This window comes from Tupaia chinensis, unplaced genomic scaffold (genome assembly GCF_000334495.1).
Source record: "Tupaia chinensis unplaced genomic scaffold, TupChi_1.0 Scaffold144016_1, whole genome shotgun sequence".
Taxonomy (NCBI): Eukaryota; Metazoa; Chordata; class Mammalia; order Scandentia; family Tupaiidae; genus Tupaia; species Tupaia belangeri.
This window is the reverse complement of record NW_006203868.1, coordinates 1,725,571-1,733,573: the sequence shown is the minus strand read 5'-3', so window position 1 is coordinate 1,733,573 and position 8,003 is coordinate 1,725,571. Positions and strand designations below refer to the sequence as shown.

Genomic DNA, 8,003 nt, shown 5'->3' with positions numbered 1-8,003 from the left:
TGGCGACAACCCCCTGGAACCTAGTCTTCTGGCCAGCACAAGTCTGCTTCTCCACAGGCATGATCTTCAGAACCTCATCCTTGAGAGATGCTCCTAGGAAGAAGTCGATAATCTCAGACTCCTTGATGGGCAGAGAGAAGCGATAGAGCTCCTCCAGGGTTTTGATGTTCATGTCTTTGACCAGGCAGCCCAGCTTGGTGACTGGGATCCACTCTTTGTCCTCGGCCTTGCCTCCACAAGCTCTGTGGCCATGGCTCCGGTGACCACTGCCCTGGCCCAGACCACAGAGGCTGCTGCCGAACCCTCCATGAGAGCCGCCACGGCCTCCTATCCCAGGACTCCCGGGGCCTCTGGGCCTGGCTGCTGCACCAGTATCATAGCCATTTGGTGTTTTCTTGGAGAAGAAGCTTTTCTTTATTTCTTGAATATTTCCAACAACCTGAAGACTTTCACTTAAAATTGCTCACCTTCACAGCCCTTAAAACACAATCATAAATTTAATCATGTTCCTGTATACTTGTGGCATATGCTTAATTCCAACTGGAGGATAAAGAGAAGTTTCATAAAAGACATGGCATTTGAGCCTGGTGAAGTAAACTGAATTTGGGCAGGTGAAAAAAGGAGGAAGATAGAAAGTTTTCTAGACTTTGCTACATGTGACTGGACACCCCTATAAGGAATGAAGCCACTAGGTACCAGAGACAGCAGTAGACCACATACTGACTGGACACCCCTATAAGGAATGAAGCCACAGCAGTAGACCACATATGAATGCTGGCATGCTGTGTGGACAGAGGCCCAGTGTGAGCAATGAGGATGGAAAGGTAGACAGCGGTGCAGTGATGAAAGGGTATGGACCCTGGGGTCAGGCTTGAATCCTGGGTGTGGACTTAGGCAAGCAACTTGGCATCTCTGAGCCTCCATTTCCTCATCTATAAAATGGAGATAATGATACTTAAATGAAAACATTGTCATGAAACTCCCCATAGATGCCTGGACATAAAGTATGTGCTCAAAAGATGCTACTTCTTATCATTATATTAGAAAGTCTTCTCATTTGAGCAACTACCTGAAGAAATTCAAAGAGATGTCAATAGAACATCAGGTATGTTGGTTTCTCTTTCTCTTTTTTAAAGGGCAAGAGGAAAGCCTCTGACTAAACCACTCTCCTCCTTACCAGGCTCTCATCAGCCCAGAGTTTTCACTACTCTGGAGGCCCAGCTGGGACCTCCCAGCCACCACAGGGTCAGTGCTCCACGTATACGAAGGTCCTTCCTGTCACCTGCTCCACTGAAGAAATTACAAAGCAAGTCAGTCTTCACATTTCGCCTTCCGGCTTGGAAGTGCAGGTGTAGAGGGAGCGTAACTAGCCAAGCACTGGTGATAGATGCAGTGGGGAGATCCTTGGGGCCTTTACATGGAGACGCACCAAGTGCTGGATGATGTTCACAGGGATGGCTAGTCCTGAGGGACAGAGACACCGTGACGCTCTGAGAGGAGGTGCGGGTCCCCTGACGCATGAAAATTGGAAGTGTTTGACCATCATATGCTCAAAGTTGAATTTCCTAATGTCTTTAGGTGCCATTTATATAGGGCAATTTCTTGAGTCCTGATTATAAAGATTATAAAAATTCTCCATCAAGAAAGGATCTGTGGGACCAGCAGATGGCCTAGTAGAGTCGCTAGACTCCCATGTAGTCGGTTGTGGTTTGAGTCCCAGACACAGCGGCTTAAAACTCACGCTGAGTGCGTGTGCATGCATGCCCAAAATCCTGAGAGGAGAATGGCGGAGAAGGGACTGAGGTGTGGCCATCCCCCCTGGTGGGTTATTTCTCACTTTCTGTCTCTCTCTATCTCTCTGGCTAGTACATATCCCCTATGAGAATAAATCACTGTAAAAAATTTAGATATAAATAAATAAATAAATGGGACTGTGATGTGTGAAGCTCTCAAAGATATGAGATGGTGACTGCCAGCTGCCCAAGCCTCCATCCCTTGGGAAGGTCTCTCCTTCTCCCACCTGATTCCCCCCTGAACTCTCACTGTGCTCTGGGCCACCACAGCTCTATGGGTGTGCAACTTCCCTTCTGCATCTTGCCTCTGAATGCGGGCTCCCTTTGAAGACTTCAGAATAAAGTGTTGGATATAGTGAAGGCAAGCTGAGGCTGTGAGATGCTGTGCAAAGAAAGAGCATGGACTCCTAGGTCATTGTCACCTCTCCCTCACTGGGAGCAAGCCTAATTCTGGAGTCTGCTCCCCTTCCAGGGCTCTGTGGACGCCCGAGGCCTCGGCAGCACTCAGGAGATGTGCCTGCCTCCAAGCCCTGCCTTCACTGAGTGCCTCTGCGCGGGGAGGTTACCTCTGTAGACCTCAGGGCCTGATGGAGAACCGAAGTCGGGGCAGGTGCAGAGGAGTTGCTCCTGGCTCCACGCACCCCACAGGCTAAGCGTGTAAAATTCCCGCCTGCTTTTGTTTTCCATTTGTTTACTACTAAAAACCCCTCCGAATCACTTCTGTTAAAACACATGTACAACAACAAACAAAAGGTAGAAAAGAAGAGGCCCTTGTGAGGGGCAAAGGAACACACTCCCATCTGATACCCCATGCTCCGTTCTAGGAACTTGGTCCTTCGGCTTTCCTGTAATCTATTTCTCACTTCAGAGAAGAGAAAAATGAAGAAGCCTACTGGAACCCTAGGTCTCCCTGCCTTTCCCCGAGTTCCCACAGTGTCCATCTGCCCTGCCACTTGCCTGCCAGGGGTGCCTGGGGGGTTGGTACAGGGGCGAGGGCTGCGGCAGGGTGTGGGGTGCTGGAATGGGCCTGAGCCAGCTCCATGCTGCTGAGGCGAGGCTGATGCTGTCGGCAGTGCTCACAGAGCTGCCCCTGGGAGTGGCTGAACTGGTAGCTCTGGGCACCTCAGAAGTTCAGGGATATCTCAGGCTGGAAAATCTTCATTGGCATTTAGGTGGGGCAGGAAGGAAGGGTAGGGGAGGCTCCTCTGAAGCCGGCATAGTGGGGGTCAGCAGGGAGGGTGAAAGGGATGCTTACTCAGTTCCTGCCAAGCCCTGCAGACCGGGGCCCAGGGTTCAGCCTCAGAATACTCAGGGCCACCATCATGAGCCTGGTGGATGCAGCACTGACCTGCCTGTGTGGCTCCCTCTACCTTGGAAGTCCACCGCCACTTTGTCAGCCTAGGAGAATTCTAGCATCCACTGAGACCTAACTCAAACGTCCCCTCCCTGAGGAGCTCTCCTTGGCTGTACACAGGAAGCGTTCCTCAATGACATCACGTTTGACCTTATTATTCTCCTGTTAATGTCATTGGAGTTTTCTTTATTTCCTTCCTTCCTGCCTTCCTTTTTTTATAGTTTTGCCAGAGGGCATGTAAACTCACAAGAGAAAGAGAGAGAGAAGAAAAATGAGAAAGCATCTTGCACGGAGGATGGTGATGCCACAATCCTTTCTCCTCTGTTTCTCTCAGTGTTGGGATTTGGGACATGCATGCACATGTGCCCAGTGTGTTCCTCAAGGCACCAGTCTGGGATTCGAATCATGCAGTTGGCCATATGGGATCCAGCCACCTTAACCGCCATGCCACCAGCTGGCCCCACTGGGCTTTGCTTAGAGACCCAGGGCCTAGTGTCCCCAAGACCTTGACAACAGAGTGGGGCCCTCAGTCACTATTTGCTGATCTGAGTACCACAGGGAAAGCGGAAGGCAAGTCTTTAGTGCGTGCTCTGAGGACCCGCACTGCCCAGGCTCACTAGTCCTGCGCCTCCACCTGGAAGCTGAGCACATGCATCTCACAGGGTTCAGTGCAAGCTGCTCTTCCTGAGCCTTAGAGTACAGCTACCCTGTCCCTCCTGAGCAGCTGCCAGGTAAACCAGGGAGGAGGCAGCCTCTGGGGCAGTGTTCCTTGGGTTCCATTTCTGTCTCCGCCACCTACTTGCCACATAGCTCTGTGCAGGTCAGGAGAAGTACCCACCTCAGCAGCTTGTGAGGGTCAAATGCGTCACCATGTACAGGATCATTCAGATGGGTGTCTGGTGTGGAACGAGCACCCCGTAAGTAACGTCCACTGTTAACTATTTGCTCTGTCCTCCCCAGATCATAGAAGCAGAGCTCCAAACCATCTCAGGGACTGCCTGAATGCACCTGGGAGCCAACAGTGTACTAGGGATTGGCCTCCCTGTGGCGCCCCATAGGCCAGGCCGGGACCAGGGAGTCGGGGGAGTTGTGGCCAGGGAAGGCCTGAAGAGGGTGTGGGGTGGGGAGTGACCCTGCTCTAAATGCCTCCCCCTCACACCCATGTGAGAGCCTGCCTGAATCTCAGGCCTGCCTTTCTGTTTCTGGCTTCCTGGCCCTTGCTGCTGTCCTTGGGGACAAGCTATTTTAAGTAGCAGTCAAAATAAAACTGAGATTAACCCAGAACTCTTGGCAGTCAAACAATACTATAATTATGTGCTTTTTAACGTCAGAAATCAGACAGCTGATGTGGGCCCACTGGGGTCCGCAGGGTACTTTGAGGATAATAAGGCCCCCATTCTGCACTGTGTCACTGTCACAGACCGTTAGCCACAGGCAGCCGCTAGAGAACCGTAGCGCTCTTAGGGACGCTATTTCTTCTCCGTGGATTCATATTGTCAGGACAACAGTACAACCTGCTTTCACAAGACGCTAGCAGGTTGGAAGGTGACTTATTACTGTCTATGTCATAAATCCTCTCCAAGTCCTGGTACCAGAGACTGGTGGGCCGTGAAGAAACAGAGGAGGCTAGTGTTCTGGGGCTGGACGTTCGGGGCAGGAAATCACTCAGAGGAATATGCTTGTGCTTTGATGGCCGACAAGGGGCACAGACCCTCTGGTCCGGCACACAGGCCCCTTCATCTTTGCTGGGAGCTGAGGGGGAGGGGAGGGAATTAGTCACACACAAGAGCAACAGGATTAGGCCCTGAGAGTAAAACCCTTCACTCCACCCCAAAAGGAGGAAGAAGAATGGGAGACTCAAATAGATGGGGGTTGAGACATGACAGTAAAGGTCACTGCCTGAAGAACAAAGCAGCAGCCATGATTAGCGATTAGCGGCTGGGGCAGATCTCTAAGCTCTCTCTGCAAGACCTCGACATGGCTGGATGAGAGAAAGGAACCAACAGATCCTAGCTCCAGGGGCAGTCCCAAAGGTGTGGCTGGGAAAACAATCCGCCCCCCAGCACTGACTTGGCCCTGGGAACCAGGTGCTCTGGAAACATGATGCTCCTAGGAGTGCAGATCTTAGCCAGAAACATAACCTTGCAGGCAGATTTGAGATAGAAAACATCCACGGGCCTGCAGCCAAGCTGCTCTGTTGGCATGGGGGCAGCAGACAGGCACCTTGGGTGGGGACAGCCCTCCGCATTCCTTAAGGGAAAGGCCACCTAGGCATGGGCACCAGGTGCTCAAGGGAGCGAGGTGCCCTTGCCTCCCTCCTCACCAGGAATGCAAGCTGGTGGTTGAGGATCAGCTCCTTTGAAGCATTAGGAAGCCCTCCATTTGCTCCCTCCCCCAGGCTCTGTGGCCTAGTCACTTTTGCCAGCTCTCAGGGGAGGGTCTTCTGGGAAGGGTGCATATCTTTACAGCTGGAGTTCCACTTCCTGCTTGGTTTTAGTTTGTTTCTCAAAAGCCTAAAATGTCTTTCTTTGCCACAGGAGTCACAGAATAAGCCTGGGGAGGTTGCTCTCGGGATTTTAAGATCCCAGAGACATGAGCCTCGTCTCAGAGACAGATTGTCGAGTCTGGTCTAGAAGGTGAGCACAGGAAAACATGGCTGTGATAACCAGGAAGGAGGCCAGAAGTTGTACACAGGTGGGACTGGAATGCAGGGTCTCAGACACTCTTCTTAGTCAAGGCTGAGGGCTTCCATGCCATTCTCTGTGGACTTCAATTGGAAGGAGAGTTCACATTCCAGTATAAAAGACAAGCCACTCAGCCACCTTAAATGGCACCATCTTTGACCCTGCCGATGTGGAAGAAATGGACTGACTCTTTTGTCCAGGGTGGAAAGAACAGGTTGGGCGGCTCAGAAAGTGACTAAGGAGGCCTGGTCAGTAATTCCACTGGGCTGTGACTGGGACTAGGGGAGTTCAGTCATGCCGAAAATAGGGAAGCCCAGGGAGGGAGGGGAGCAGTAGCCCTTGAGTTATGATGCCAGCTGCTGGTGGCTGGGGACATTCAGAAAGAATGGCCCCATTGGGAGTGGACTTCCTGAGAGCTGAGTCCATTACTGGCCTACGACGCCTTCCAAGCTCCCTCGAGTGGCACTATCTTCAGGCCAATCTACATGCCGGAGACATGTTTGTTGGATTGTTTTGTGACTCCCAAGAGACAGATCTCCACCTAACTCATACGTGGAACCAACACCCACAGAGTTCTGAAAGCTGACTAAATTTTTTTGGTGTAAGGAGGTACATCAAACAATCAGATTTCAGAAAATGCCTGCTTCCCACTTCAGTGAGGCTGTATCTACAAGGGCACCTGATTATCCAGTCTGAACAACCCTGGCTCCCCTCCTGTCACCCCATCTGGGTGTCAGAAGGCCCCCTCCTCTGAAAGGTCCTTTCTAGCAGGTCTCTGTAAGGTGAGTGCCTTCTCTGGGATGGGCTGTGGGAGAGGGGGATGATAAAGAGGATGGCAGGAGGATGTCTCTCGCACCCCAAGGTCCTCTCCTACGCTGGCCTGAACAGGACGGGCCTGGAGGAGGCATTCTCAAAGGTTTTGCCCCACATCCACCCACCCATATCCCTGAGGAGTCAGTTAGCCCTCTACACCATTAGGAAGCGACCAAAAGAAGAGCCTGAGGGAAGCACCGAGTGAGAGAGAAGCTGTGAGCCCAGTTTAGGTACCACCCCTCAGAGCCTTATTCCCTGCAAACTCCTCCTTACCCTGCTCTGCTGTGGCCTTTTCACCCCACAGCACTCACCACCTTCTACACTCACAACACAGCACTCCCCCGTGTTGGCTGCAGTTTTCCCTCTGAACTACACTCTGCAGTGCCAGGGGCTCGTGTTGCTATTGCTCATTGATATATCCCGACCACACAAACCCTTCCCCGGCACAAACAGGCTCTCAAAAATACGCACTGAGGCCAGCCCCATAGCTCGTGATTTAAGGCAGCCAGATCCCACATGGCTGCCTGCACCATTTGAATCCCAGCCCCAGTGGCCTGGAAAACATGGGGGTTGGTGTGCATGCATGCCCCAAATCCCGACTGGATGAAGATGTGAAGGAGAAGGGAGGGCAATGTGACCATTTCCCAAGAGAGGATGCTTTCTCCCCTCTGCCACTCTGGTGAGTGCATGTGTTCACTAACAGAGTTTGAAAAATGTCAGTTTGGAAATGGTATCTTTCAAAAATAAAAGAAAGAAAGAAACCACTAAATTTATGTGTAGGTAGTGACTTAAAATACACTGATTTTTAAAAAAGAATTCATTTATTTAACTTTATTTACCTAATTATTTAATATTTTGATTCTCTCCCTCTCTAGTCAAATTTAAAAGCAATAAATAAAATAAAATAAAAATTCTTTTTAAAAATTACTATAATAGGGCACCAGCAAGTGGTGTAGTGGTTAAGATGTTGGATTCCCACATGGCTGACCATGGTTCAAGTCCCAGACCTGGTGGCTTGCTTTCTCATTTTCCTCTCTCTTTCTCTGTGTCTCTCTCTGGTCAAATTAAAATAAATAAATAAAATTAAATGAAATCATTCTTTTCTTTTTCTTTCTTTTTTTTTTTGGGGGGGGTGTTTGCTATAGGGTGCGTGTGCTCACCAGAGAGACAGAGAGACAGAAAGCGAGAAATCATCCCCCAGGGAGGATGACCACACCACAATCCCTTCTCCTCCACTCTCCTCTCAGGATCTTGGGCACACGTGCACACGTGCCTGGCATGAGTTTAAGCCACTGGGTCCGGGACTCGAACCACGGTCGACTACATAAGGGTCCAGCGACATAGCCATTATGCTAACTG

At 50.8% G+C, this 8,003-nt stretch overlaps 1 pseudogene; it reads right to left on the bottom strand.

The window, feature by feature from the left end:
- Positions 1–7,130, bottom strand: part of LOC102495287 (40S ribosomal protein S2 pseudogene) — a 7,680-nt pseudogene extending 550 nt beyond the window's left edge.
- Positions 7,131–8,003: the final 873 nt, after the last annotated feature.